The sequence below is a fragment of the Schistocerca cancellata genome, chromosome 10 (assembly GCF_023864275.1).
Source record: "Schistocerca cancellata isolate TAMUIC-IGC-003103 chromosome 10, iqSchCanc2.1, whole genome shotgun sequence".
Lineage (NCBI taxonomy): Eukaryota > Metazoa > Arthropoda > Insecta > Orthoptera > Acrididae > Schistocerca > Schistocerca cancellata.
The window spans coordinates 171,788,051-171,802,959 of record NC_064635.1 but is presented as its reverse complement, the minus strand read 5'-3'; the positions used below and the strand labels follow the sequence as shown (position 1 = coordinate 171,802,959).

The following is a 14,909-nucleotide window of genomic DNA, read 5'->3' as shown; positions in this document are numbered from 1 at the left end:
GTACTGTGTAGAGGAACGTAGGCTGACTTCGTTGCCAAACGGTGCTGCGTAAGTTATAGATGCGTGATAGTTTCGAAGGTTTCCAATATCAAACTTCACATAATTGCTTTCCATTGTTACATGAAAGTTGTAAAGACATTTCGATAATTACTAACTAACCCATTTGTGGGAAAAAGTACACAAAGGCACTAGTAATGTCAGTTCACACTCATGTTATATACGTAAGCAGAGCCGATGTCTTGATATTTAATGATGTTTAAACTTTTATTTGCATAAAAATAACATTTATTTTGAGAGAATATTGACCGAAAACGTGTTTTTTTTTTTGTTTTGATGTAATCATTCACAGTAACAACCTAACCTAACCATATTTCTAACAAAGGAAAATAGTCTGTTATGAACTCACTTTCCAACTGGATGCGTCCTCTGGTGATTCTTTAGTAACCCTGTAACACCATAGCTCTAATGCTGTACTGATTTATTTTGCTTTTGTTTCATTTAATGTCACATTGCTGTGCTTCTGTAAATGTGTTTGTTTGAATCGATAACATAAAATTGTATACTCCTTTCTTTCTACAAACTTTGAGTCATGGTCTGATTCTATGCAAAGTAGTGTATCTGTAATTTAAAATCTTTGTCCCATTTGGAGGGAACAAAACTTACCATATATAATTGTAATTTCTGTGTGAATAATTTTTTGTAGAAATGTCAATATGTGTAAATGTTCTGTTTTATTTAATATATTTGTTTGCTATTATGTAAACTGCTGATCCTCACTTAGGGCTCTTAGTTATTCTGTATGTAAAAGGTGTAGTGGTTCCCCTCGGGAACGGAACTGTGTAGCGCGCGCAAATTGTGGTTGGCCTAGGTAGAAAAGGTGGAACTGATACTCAGTCGGGGACGAGCTACGAGTCGGAGACAAGCTACCAGTCGGGGACGAGCTACGAGTCGGAGACGAGCTACGAGTCAGGGACGAGCTACGATTCTGTGCACTGCCATGTAAAAGATGCATATTGTGCTGGTTCCGAGAGAGGCTTTTCCTGCCGCTTTCCAATGCCTCGGAAGAATGGTTAAATAGCTGGAAATATTCTGGGATTGGTATCGATCATCACCACCAAGAAATGACAGAGTCCAGCAATTCTACCTGCAATTCCACCTAACAACATGCAGTTGCCACCACATTGCACAATCATTACATCGGAATACTACAATGATGTACAGTGGAGGATCAGCTTAATGGATGTGTTAGTGTGCTCAAATATAAGGTAATTTATATCTGAATTTGTGTACCTACCCTGATTTTTCTCCTCATCATAACACCTCTCAGGTTCCTCTCCGTTTGAGCTAAAGTGATATCCGAGTGTCCTTACTAAAAGAACATTAAAGCCTAATATTTTGCTCATTAATGCCTCTTCAACATAGTAAAAAGAAAGTTAAAGTTAAGATGGCAAGAGAGTGAATTAAAGTAAATGTTGTTTGCTGAAAATATTCCTATAAAACCTGCTTATTAAAGTGCTGTTGCTAACTTCAAAATTAAAAGTTCTTAAGACTGAGGCTTATAAAGTAAATGATCACATTGTTGTCTGTAGTAAATTCTAAAAGGTGAGTCAGTTTCTTGCAATTTTGTCAACATTGTGTTTCGCAGTAGTAAAAGTGAGAAAGCTGCAGTTGTGAAACGTTATATACTCATGTTTGCTAAGTGTTTGTCTCTCTTGTGTATTAGAAGTGCATATTAATAGTAATGTTATAAAGACTATTCACTTTGTGTAAGCCCTGAAAGTGATAGTGTGTTTCGGTATCTGTTATAATTTTGCAAATTGTTTCTGCTGCTCTGTTAGTTTCAATCTTACCGTAAACATATGTATGTGACAGAGTTCACTGCACTCGTGTGTGACAAAGTATAGGTTGTGTTGATCCGTTATAGTTACTTATACCTACTTTCTTAAATGAGAATGTTAATCTTTCTCTTGCCTAATTAGGCTGTCGACCGTTTTCCTTATTCTATAATCAGTGCAGATAGGCAAAATTTTGTTTGCTACTGTTCAAATATTTACATAATTCTCACTTTAACTTCCGATAAGCCACCTCCGTTAGGTACAGCACGGTCAACATAACAAAATTCCTCTCAGGGGGTAACACTGCTCTGTTGCTTTATACCATTATTACTCCAACAAAATAATTCTGTTTTGCAAATTGCCTCCAGTTTTGAGGTTATGGTATAGCAGTAGCAGAAAGGAGTGTTATAACCCAATCACTAAATCCAAAGCTAAAACCGCTAAATATGTTTAAAATAACAAATTATAGGTGTACATAAACCACAGTTCACCGATCGGCAGGGCCAGACCGAAATCCAAAACCTCTCGGTACAATTGTGAAATCGGTGGGAGGACCGTTCGGTAACAGGTCTCAGAAGCTTACTGAATAGGATATTTCGATAAAGAACCGAAAATGACGTCACTACCGAGACTAACCTACTACACCGATTGGTATGAAAGATACGGACACAAAGCCACTATTTTTGGATTAGGAGCAGTGGGAGATTGCGCTCTTTTCTGATGAGGTCTGTATCTGTCTCTACGCTGAAAATACTCAAATTCATGTGTGGATGCAACGAGTACAACGCTTATACCTTAGTTGTACCATACACCGTCACCCTTATGAAGGCAGTTCAGTCATATTTTGGGGTGGAATCATGTACGGCTGCAGATCACCCCTTGTGCTAATATGTGACAGAAATCCTGGTGCGAAGAAGTGGCTCCATTTGGTGAATACAATGAGGCGGGATTCACGCCGGTGGACGACAATGCACGGCGCCATTGTTACAATCGTATAAATAAATTTCTAGTGGAACACACACTCAGTCTGACGGAAAGGGGTCCATATTCTCCAGATTCCAGCTGCAATGACAATGCATGGTCCACGCTAAAAGAAGTGGTGTGCAAACACCCTCCCCCACCAGAGACCTTACAGAGCATTATAGAGGCCGCTGGGTGAAGGAATGGGAAAGTATCTGACACTGTTTAAGGACTACTTGATAAGAGTATGCCTAACCCCATTCAAAAGTGTCTTAATGTATGAGGTGGAGTGAATGTTTTATAAACAATGTCTTATGGAAGATGACAGTGGGAAGAAACTATAGCGTTTGTTGTTTAATATTTTGTAAGTTTTTGTTATTTTGTTTCTGCTTCTCGAGTGGAAAAATGTTTATTTTCTTTATTTTTGTTTTCTTCTCACTATATATGACAGAACAAAACCAGTTTCGTTTCCTGTTAAGCACAATATTGACAGTAAAGCAATGTGCAACATTTATTTTGACCACTGTACAAAAATGTTCAGGTAAATTCAGGATTACAGAAATACAAGTCGCTGAGGAATGAAATAAATAGGAAGTGCAGGGAAGCTAAGACGAAATGACAGCACGAAAAATGTGAAGAAATCGAAAAAGAAACGATTGGTGGAAGGACTGACTCAGCATATAGGAAAGTGAAAACAGCCTTCGGTGAAATTAAAAGCAAGGGTGGTAACATTAAGAGTGCAATAGGAACTCCACTGTTAAATGCAGAGGAGTGAGCGGATAGGTGGAAAGAGGAAGATTTGTCTGATGTGATTGAAGAAGAAACAGGAATCGATTTAGGAGAAATAGGGTATCCAGCATTAGAATCAGAATTTAAGAGAGTTTTGGAGGACTTACAGAAAATAAGGCAGAATGGGTATATAACATTCCATCAGAATATCTAAAATCATTGCGGAAAGTGGTAACAAAATGATAGTTCACGTTGGTGTGTAGAATGTATGAATCTGGAGTCATACCATCTCACTTTAGGAAAAATTTCATCCACAGAATTTCGCAGACTGCGAGAGCTGACAAGTGCGAGAATTATCGCACAATCAGCTTAACAGCTCATGCATCCGAGTTGCTTACAAGAATAATATTCAGAGACGATCAGTTTGGCTTTAGGAAAGGTAAAGGCACCAGAGAGGCAATTCTGACGATGCGGTTGAAAATGGAAGCAAGGCTAAAGAAAAATCAAGACACATTCATAGGATTTGTCGACGTGGAAAATGCGTTTGGCAGTCTAAAATGGTGCAAGATGTTCGGAATTCTGAGAAAAGTAGGGGTAAGTTACAGGGAGAGACAGGCAATATACACTCCTGGAAATTGAAATAAGAACACCGTGAATTCATTGTCCCAGGAAGGGGAAACTTTATTGACACATTCCTGGGGTCAGATACATCACATGATCACACTGACAGAACCACAGGCACATAGACACAGGCAACAGAGCATGCACAATGTCGGCACTAGTACAGTGTATATCCACCTTTCGCAGCAATGCAGGCTGCTATTCTCCCATGGAGACGATCGTAGAGATGCTGGATGTAGTCCTGTGGAACGGCTTGCCATGCCATTTCCACATGGCGCCTCAGTTGGACCAGCGTTCGTGCTGGACGTGCAGACCGCGTGAGACGACGCTTCATCCAGTCCCAAACATGCTCAATGGGGGACAGATCCGGAGATCTTGCTGGCCAGGGTAGTTGACTTACACCTTCTAGAGCACGTTGGGTGGCACGGGATACATGCGGACGTGCATTGTCCTGTTGGAACAGCAAGCTCCCTTGCCGGTCTAGGAATGGTAGAACGATGGGTTCGATGACGGTTTGGATGTACCGTGCACTATTCAGTGTCCCCTCGACGATCACGAGTGGTGTACGGCCAGTGTAGGAGATCGCTCCCCACACCATGATGCCGGATGTTGGCCCTGTGTGCCTCGGTCGTATGCAGTCCTGATTGTGGCGCTCACCTGCACGGCGCCAAACACGCATACGACCATCATTGGCACCAAGGCAGAAGCGACTCTCATCGCTGAAGACGACACGTCTCCATTCGTCCCTCCATTCACGCCTGTCGCGACACCACTGGAGGCGGGCTGCACGATGTTGGGGCGTGAGCGGAAGACGGCCTAACGGTGTGCGGGACCGTAGCCCAGCTTCATGGAGACGGTTGCGAATGGTCCTCGCCGATACCCCAGGAGCAACAGTGTCCCTAATTTGCTGGGAAGTGGCGGTGCGGTCCCCTACGGCACTGCGTAGGATCCTACGGTCTTGGCGTGCATCCGTGCGTCGCTGCGGTCCGGTCCCAGGTCGACGGGCACGTGCACCTTCCGCCGACCACTGGCGACAACATCGATGTACTGTGGAGACCTCACGCCCCACGTGTTGAGCAATTCGGCGGTACGTCCACCCGGCCTCCCGCATGCCCACTATACGCCCTCACTCAAAGTCCGTCAACTGCACATACGGTTCACGTCCACGCTGTCGCGGCATGCTACCAGTGTTAAAGACTGCGATGGAGCTCCGTACGCCACGGGAAACTGGCTGACACTGACGGCGGCGGTGCACAAATGCTGCGCAGCTAGCGCCATTCGACGGCCAACACCGCGGTTCCTGGTGTGTCCGCTGTGCCGTGCGTGTGATCATTGCTTGTACAGCCCTCTCGCAGTGTCCGGAGCAAGTATGGTGGGTCTGACACACCGGTGTCAATGTGTCCTTTTTTCCATTTCCAGGAGTGTATTTTGGGGTGGAATCATGTACGGCTGCAGATCACCCCTTGTGCTAATATGTGACAGAATTCCTGGTGCGAAGAAGTGGCTCCATTTGGTGAATACAATGAGGCGGGATTCACGCCGGTGGACGACAATACACGGCGCCATTGTTACAATCTTATAAATAAGTTTCTAGTAGAACACACACTCAGTCTGACGGAAAGGGGTCCATATTCTCCAGATTCCAGCTGCAGTGACAATGCATGGTCCACGCTAAAAGAAGTGGTGTGCAAACACCCTCCCCCACCAGAGACCTTACAGAGCATTATAGAGGCCGTTGGGTGAAGGAATGGGAAAGTATCTGACACTGTTTAAGGACTACTTGATAAGGGTATGCCTAACCCCATTCAAAAGTGTCTTAATGTATGAGGTGTAGTGAATGTTTTATAAACAATGTCTTATGGAAGATGACAGTGGGAAGAAACTATAGCTTTGTTGTTTAATATTTTGTAAGTTTTTGTTATTTTGTGGAAAAATGTTTGTTTTCTTTATTTTTGTTTTCTTCTCACTATATATGACAGAACAAAACCATTTTCGTTTCCTGTTAAGCACGATATTGACAGTAAAGCAATGTGCAACATTTATTTTGACCACTGTACAAAAATGTTCAGGTAAATTCAGCATTACAGAAATATAAATCGCTGAGGAATGAAATAAATAGGAACTGCAGGGAAGCTAAGATGAAATGACAGCACGAAAAATGTGAAGAAATCGAAAAAGAAACGATTGTTGGAAGGAATGACTCAGCATATAGAAAAGTGAAAACAGCCTTCGGTGAAATTAAAAGGAAGGGTGGTAACATTAAGAGTGCAATAGGAACTCCACTGTTAAATGCAGAGGAGTGAGCGGATAGGTGGAAAGAGGAAGATTTGTCTGATGTGATTGAAGAAGAAACAGGAATCGATTTAGGAGAAATAGGGTATCCAGCATTAGAATCACAATTTAAGAGAGTTTTGGAGGACTTACAGAAAATAAGGCAGAAAGGGTATATAACACTCCATCAGAATATCTAAAATCATTGCGGAAAGTGGTAACAAAATCATAGTTCACGTTGGTGTGTAGAATGTATGAATCTGGAGTCATACCATCTCACTTTAGGAAAAATTTCATCCACAGAATTTCGCAGACTGCGAGAGCTGACAAGTGCGAGAATTATCGCACAATCAGCTTAACAGCTCATGCATCCGAGTTGCTTACAAGAATAATATTCAGAGACGATCAGTTTGGCTTTGGGAAAGGTAAAGGCACCAGAGAGGCAATTCTGACGATGCGGTTGAAAATGGAAGCAAGGCTAAAGAAAAATCAAGACACATTCATAGGATTTGTCGACGTGGAAAAAGCGTTTGGCAGTCTGAAATGGTGCAAGATGTTCGGAATTCTGAGAAAAGTAGGGGTAAGTTACAGGGAGAGACAGGCAATATACAATATGTACAAGAACCAGAAGGAAATAATAAGAGTGGACGACCAAGAATTAGTAAACCTCAATCTCTGCTCCCTTGGTAAAAAAAAAGCACTCTGTCTTCAGGCCACAAGTGGCTAATCGGGTCCATCCGACCGCCGTGTCATCCTCCGCTAAGGATGCGGATAGGAGGGGCGTGTGGTCAGCACACCGCTCTCCCGGTCGTTATGATGGTTTTCTTTGACCGAAGCCGCTACTATTCGGTCGAGTAGCTCCTCAGTTGGCATCACGAGGCTGAGTGCACCCCGAGAAATGGCAACAGCGCATGGCGGCCCGGATGGTCACCCATCCAAGTGGTAGCCACGCCCGACAGCGCTTAACTTAGGTGATCTGATGGGAACCGGTGTATCCACTGCGGCAAGGCCGTTACCGGAAATAATGAACAGTACCAGAAATGAGAACAACGAGAAACTTAACATCAGGTCTGAGGGCACGAAGTAGATGATGTTAAGGAGCTCTTCTATTTATGCAGTAAAATAAGCAATGACGGACAGAGCAAAGAGGATATCAAAAGCAGACTAGCACTGGCCAAAATGGGCATTCGTGGCCAGGAGAAGTCTGCTAGTATTAAACTTAGGCCTTAATTTGAGGGAGAAATTTCTGAGAATGTACGTTTGGAGCACAGAATTATATGGCAGTGAAACATGGACTGTGGGAAAACCGGAACGAAAGAGAGTCGAAGCATTTGAGCTGTGGTGCTACAGAAGAATGCTGAACTGATAAGGTAAGGAATGAGGAGGTTCTCTGCACTATCGGAGAGGACAGGGATGTGTGGAAAACACTGACAAGAAGAAGCGACAGGATGACAGGACACCTGTTGAGACATCATCTACATCTACATCTACATCTACATTTATACTCCGCAAGCCACCCAACGGTGTGTGGCGGAGGGCACTTTACGTGCCACTGTCATTATCTCCCTTTCCTGTTCCAGTCGCGTATGGTTCGCGGGAAGAACGACTGTCTGAAAGCCTCTGTGCGCGCTCTAATCTCTCTAATTTTACGTTCGTGATCTCCTCGGGAGGTATAAGTAGGGGGAAGCAATATATTCGATACCTCATCCAGAAACGCACCCTCTCGAAACCTGGCGAGCAAGCTACACCGCGATGCAGAGCGCCTCTCTTGCAGAGTCTGCCACTTGAGTTTGTTAAACATCTCCGTAACGCTATCACGGTTACCAAATAACCCTGTGACGAAACGCGCCGCTCATCTTTGGATCTTCTCTATCTCCTCCGTCAACCCGATCTGGTACGGATCCCACACTGATGAGCAATACTCAAGTATAGGTCGAACGAGTGTTTTGTAAGCCACCTCCTTTGTTGATGGACTACATTTTCTAAGGACTCTCCCAATGAATCTCAACCTGGTACCCGCCTTACCAACAATTAATTTTATATGATCATTCCACTTCAAATCATTCCGTACGCATACTCCCAGATATTTTACAGAAGTAACTGTTACCAGTGTTTGTTCCGCTATCATATAATCATACAATAAAGGATCCTTCTTTCTATGTATTCGCAATACATTACATTTGTCTATGTTAAGAGTCAGTTGCCACTCCCTGCACCAAGTGCCTATCCGCTGCAGATCTTGCTGCATTTCGCTACAATTTTCTAATGCTGCAACTTCTCTGTATACTACAGCATCATCCGCGAAAAGCCGCATGGAACTTTCGTGGTACTAGAGGGAGCTGCAGAAGGCAAACACTGTAGAGGAAGACAGAGATTGGAATACATCCAGCAAATAATTGAGGACGTCGGTTGTGAGTGCTACTCTGATATGAAGAGGTTGGCACAGGAGAGGAATTCGTGGCGGGCTACTTCGAACCAGTCAAAAACTGATGATTAAAAAAAAGGAAAAAGAACTTACTTTACTTTTTCGTGTCCGGAAACTACAATTTGTTTGCCCAGTACTGGGCAATGTCCAACGCTTCTTCTTTAGCCAGCCATAGATCGTCGAGGGTGCATCTGTGGGGGCAGGCAGGGCACTGTAGGAGATGTTCCACGTCCCGTCGAGTGCCGCAGTCGCATTTGTCGTCATTTTCGTCCAACAAATTAGATTTCACAGGAGCCACCCCAGTTCTGATGCGGTTAAGCATTCTCCAGGTTTTCCAATCAGCAGAAACGCCGCTTGGTGGGTCCTCTCTTAGTGGATAGTAGATGGGGGTCTCATCTAAGGCGCAACTTAGGAAACGGCGTCTGGATTTGAGTCTGCTGGGGCCACACTCTAGGCCAAATATTGAGTGACGGGCATCAAGCGTTTGTTTTAGCTTCTCGGTACGTTCATGGGCTTTCCTACGTGAGTCAGGGTTTGTGAAACCTGCGGCCCTGTGAAGATTTTCTATCGGGGTTGGTTTCATGCAGCCTGTCACTATCCTGCTTGTTTCATTCAAGCTAATATCTACCTTTTTTGCGTGGGTGGATCTGCACCACACCGGGCAGGCATATTCGGCAGTTGAGAAGCACAAAGCTTGGGCTGAAGTTCTGACCACGGTAGGTTTGGCACCCCATTTGCTATTGGACAGCTTTCTTATTAGGGAATTTCGTGCTTCTACTTTTTTGCGTGTTTTTTTCGCAATGGTATTTGTATGTCAATGTTCTGTCACAGTCTAATGCATACAGTCGCGACACTCTCGCTGATTTTTGTTATGCACCGCGACAACAGCGTCCCAAGCGGTGGAGAAGCTACGCTGCTGAATACGGTATTCAGTAAATGTAAACAGTATCGTTTATATTCATTTTTAACATGGTTTTTACGAAAGGCAGCGTATGTAGCGCAATCAATTGCAGTCCTGCTAGCGCACGTCCTGAGGCTCACCATTATGTGCTTATGAGAGTTGATGGCAGCAGACCGTATTATTCGTTTCGGACCTCTTGATAAGTATGGAGGTGTGATTACGCATGTCAATCACATCGCGATTACGGGCAGCATGGGGTTCACGCCTGAGCCTCAGGACGTGCGCTAGCAGCGCATGTCGGGTGTTTCAAGCGTCAACTTCGCGTCTCAATATCTCGGGATGTAATGGGAATATTGCGATGCAATCAACGCCATTGTGTATGTGCTGTTATTGCTCCAGAGATATTTTGGGTGGACAAGATAGCTGGGACACCCTGTGTATTAGACTGTGGTTCTGTCTAGCACGACGCCAAGGTAGGTGGGCTTATCTGTGTGTTCTGGTAGTGTCCCATCCCAGGTAACACTGAGCCTGTACTTTGCCTGCCTCGAGTTCAGATGGAATGCACTCACTTGAGTTTTGGAGGGATTGGGTTTTAGAGAATTCTTTTTGTAGTAGGCTGACATTGTAGAAGAAATCGTAACGGACGACAATGGAGTAAACGGACCGACCATTTTCCTCGGCGGCGGTCAACAATGGAGGGCGTTGCTACAGTGACGAGTGCCCCTAGACCACGCGCTATGGCGCCGATCGCGTTCTCGCGCGTGCGCTGCCTGCTGGAGAACTACCTGCGCTCGGACGAGCGGCACCGCCCCAGGACACTCCCACGCGAACGCTGGAGCGCCCCACCCACTCACCCGGCCTCGCTTCCGCCTCCGCCTGCGGTAGCGGCGACCGTACGCAGCCAAATCTCGTCGCCGGTCCTAGCGCGCGCTGCGGCCGTCCCTTTCAAGATCCTGCACGGCTTCGTGATTCCCGAAGAGGAGTTCGTGCGCCCGGGTTCCCCCGCCAACGCAGCGCTCAAGAAGTACGTCCCGTAGAGCGGGCTGGAGCCGCGCCGCGTCGCCGCCAGCGGACCTCACCACTGCCCTGCTACATCACCCCAACCACCACGACCATCGCCCGACGCGAGAGGCTGGCCAACCGGACGCTTTGCGCTGTGGAATCAAAGCTTCAGGTACATGCTGGGCTCGCCATCTATATAGGGTGTTACAAAAAGGTACGGCCACACTTTCAGGAAACATTCCTCACAGACAAAGAAAGAAAATATATTATGTGGACATGTGTGCGGAAACGCTTACTTTCCACGTTAGAGCTCATTGTATTACTTATCTTCAAATCACATTAATCGTGGTATGGAAACACACAGCAACAGAACGTACCAGCGTGACTTCAAACACTTTGTTACAGGAAACGTTCAAAATGTCCTCCGTTAGCGAGGATGCAGGCACTTCTGCAGTTTAGCAGGTACGGAAAAAATTTTTCATTCCAAATGTATCTGGCTTGGAGAGCTTTGTGGGTGAATATGTAAAGTTTGTTGGTGATTGTACTTTGTATTTTCATAAATAAAGTGATCTGTAGCGTAGCCCACTTGAGGTTAGGTTGGGAGTTTTTTTTTTGGAATGCGGCCGCGGCAGCGGCCGCCTATGATTTGAACATACTGATTAGTTAGTGTATTACGCAATGCTGCGTCATCGGCAGCGCCGCGCTTATCGGGCAGAAGATATCGCCGACGGTGAAGGGAAAATGAAAATGGATGTTATATTCGAAATCAGCACATCAGAATTCACTATATCGACAAAATATTGAAAAATACAAAAATTTTTAAAAAATTTAAAACAATTTTTTTGATGTAAATAATTGACTGGGGCGAAAATAAATATCGTATTCGTAATCAGCGTATCAAATTTGACTATAATCGATCAAATTTTGAAAAAAAATGAAAATTTTTTTCCGTACCTGCTAAACTGCATAAGTGCCAGGATGCATGCATCCACCCTCCGTCGCATGGAATCCCTGATGCGCTGATGCAGCCCTGCAGAATGGCGTATTGTATCAAAGCCGTCCACAATACGAGCACGAAGAGTCTCTGCATTTGGTACCGGGGTTGCGTAGACAAGAGCTTTCAAATGCCTCCATAAATGAAAGTCAAGAGGGTTGAGGTCAGGAGAGCGTGGAGGCCATGGAATTGGTCCGCCTCTACCAATCCATCGGTCACCGAATCTGTTGTTGAGAAGCGTACGAACACTTCGACTGAAATGTGCAGGAGCTCCGTCGTGCATGAACCACATGTTGTGTCGTACTTGTAAAGGCACATGTTCTAACAGCACAGGTAGAGTATCCCGTATGAAATCATGACAACGTGCTCCGTTGAGCGTAGATGGAAGAACATGGGGCCCAATCGAGACATCACCAACAATGCCTGCCCAAACGTTCACAGAAAATCTGTGTTGATGACGTGATTGCACAATTGCGTGCGGATTCTCGTCAGCCCACACGTGTTGATTGTGAAAATTTACAATGTGATCACGTTGGAATGAAGCCTCGTCCGTAAAGAGAGCATTTGCACTGAAATGAGGATTGACACATTGTTGGATGAACCATTCGCAGAAGTGTACCCGTGGAGGCCAATCAGCTGCTGATAGTGCCTGCACACGCTGTACGTGGTACGGAAGCAACTCTCCATACAGTGACGTGGTCAACGTTACCTTGTACAGCAGCAACTTCTCTGACGCTGACATTAGGGTTATCGGCAACTGCACGAAGAATTGCCTCGTCCATTGCAGGTGTCCTCGTCGTTCTAGGTCTTCCCCAGTCGCGAGTCATAGGCTGGAATGTTCCGTGCTCCCTCAGACGCCGATCAATTGCTTCGAACGTCTACCTGTCGGGACACCTTCGTTCTGGAAATCTGTCTCGATACAAACGTACCGAGCCACGGCTATTGCCCCGTGCCAATCCATACATCAAATGGGCATCTGCCAACTCCGCATTTGTAAACATTGCACTGACTGCAAAATCACGTTCGTGATGAACACTAACCTGTTGATGCTAGGTACTGATGTGCTTGATGTTAGTACTGTAGAGCAATGAGTCGCATGTCAACACAAGCACCGGAGTCAACATTACCTTCCTTCAATTGGGCCAACTGGCGGTGAATCGAGGAAGTACTGACGAAACTAAAATTAGCTCTAACATGGAAATTAAGTGTTTCCGGACACATGTCCACATAACATATTTTCTTTATTTGTGTGTGAGGAATGTTTCCTGAAAGTTTGGCCGTACCTTTTTGTAACACCCTGTATATGCTTCTACAAATATACCGGGTGATCAAAAAGTCAGTATAAATTTGAAAACTTAATAAACCATGCAATAATGTAAGTAGAGAGGTAAAAATTGACACACATGCTTGGAATGACATGGGGTTTTATTGGGATGGCGATCACCACTACGCCAACCTTGCACAGTGTCGTTGGAAGCCGTCGCCTGCTTTGATCATAAATACACTATGTGATCAAAAGTATCCGGACACACCCAAAAATACAGGGTGATCAAAAAGTCAGTGTAAATTTGAAAACTTAATAAACGACGGAATAATGTAGATAGAGAAGTAAGAATTGACACACGTGCTTGGAATGACATGGGGTTTCATTACAACAACAACAAATAAACAAAGTTCACAAAATGTCCGACAGATGGCGCTGGACAGCAAAACTGCTACCGTGACGGATGAGAGGTACGCCGATATGTTACAGAATCGCATCATCCCCAGCCTCGGTGATAAACACCTGCTGGAACGTACGACGTTTATGCAGGATGGCGCTCCACTCCATATTGCTAGACGCGTGAAAGATCTCTTGCGCGAGTCGTTTGGTGATGATCGTGTGCTCAGCCGCCACTGTCGTTATGCTTGGCCTCCCACGTCCCCAGACCTCAGTCGGTGCGATTATTGGCTTTGGGGTTACCTGGAGTCGCAAGTGTATCGTGATCGACCGACATCTCTAGGGATGCTGAAAGACAACATCCGACGCCAATGCCTCACCATAACTCCGGACATGCTTTACAGTGCTGTTTACAACATTATTTCTCGACTACAGCTATTGTTGAGGAATGATGGTGGACATATTGAGCATTTCCTGTCAAGAACATCGTCTTTGCTTTGTCTTACTTTGTTATGCTCATTATTGCTATTCTGATCAGATGAAGCGCCATCTGTCGGACATTTTTTGAACGTTTGTATTTTTTTTTTTTTTTTTTGGTTCTAATAAAACCTCATGTCATTCCAACCATGTGTGTCAATTTGTACCTCTTTGTCTACATTATTCTGTGATTTATTCACTTTTCAAATTTATACTGACTTTTTGATCACCCGGTACATCTCGATCTATCTACATGATTTTTCCGTAAGAGCGTGCAAAAATTTAACAGGACGTAGAGAATGCTCCACTGGACAATTTGAGGTAGGGTACCTCGAGTCGGAGAAGCTATCTTATGGCGTTAATAGGAATAAAATCACATTGCTGTGTACTTTTTTACACTGGAGAGCCAAAGAAACTGGTACATGTGGCGAATATCGTGCAGACCCCCCGCGAGCACGCAGAATTGCCGCAACACGAGACGTGGCATGGAGTCGACGGTAATTTCCAAGAATGATTGCCTATCGAAGTCGGAGGGCTCCAAACGATACATATCGAAGATGCGATAGTAAATCGATCATGGAAGTCTCGTGGTGCGCGTTATGATGAATTATTTGTGATAGTCATTTTTATCTGTTTTGCGTTGGTTCTTCAGTTCGAGTACATTACGTTCCCGCCGTAAGTGTTTGTGATTCCATGGAAAATAGACACAGTTTCTCTTCGTAGCGAGTGTAATGTGTACTGCTTCTCAAGTTTCTTCTGCGGATTGCCTCACATGGAAAACTCTTAATTCCATGCATATCCAGTATAGTCAAATGTTCGACTTTTGGCCGGAAATATGGACCTCTGCCGGACGACGAAAGGAGAGACTGTTCACTGTGGTGCTGCGAAGTCTGTGAAACTCCGTAAGAGGAGTGTAGACACTGAGGTTCCGTTGTAATTGCGAACTTCACGGAAAGCGAACCAGCGTCAGGAAAAATACGTGGTTCGAGTCCTCCAAATTATCGATTCAGACGAGCGTAATTCTTGTGTCGTCC

At 44.8% G+C, this 14,909-nt stretch overlaps 1 pseudogene; it reads right to left on the bottom strand.

Moving 5' to 3' along the window:
• Window positions 1–7,315: 7,315 nt before the first annotated feature.
• On the bottom strand, window positions 7,316–7,433 carry LOC126107207 (5S ribosomal RNA; annotated as a pseudogene).
• Window positions 7,434–14,909: the final 7,476 nt, after the last annotated feature.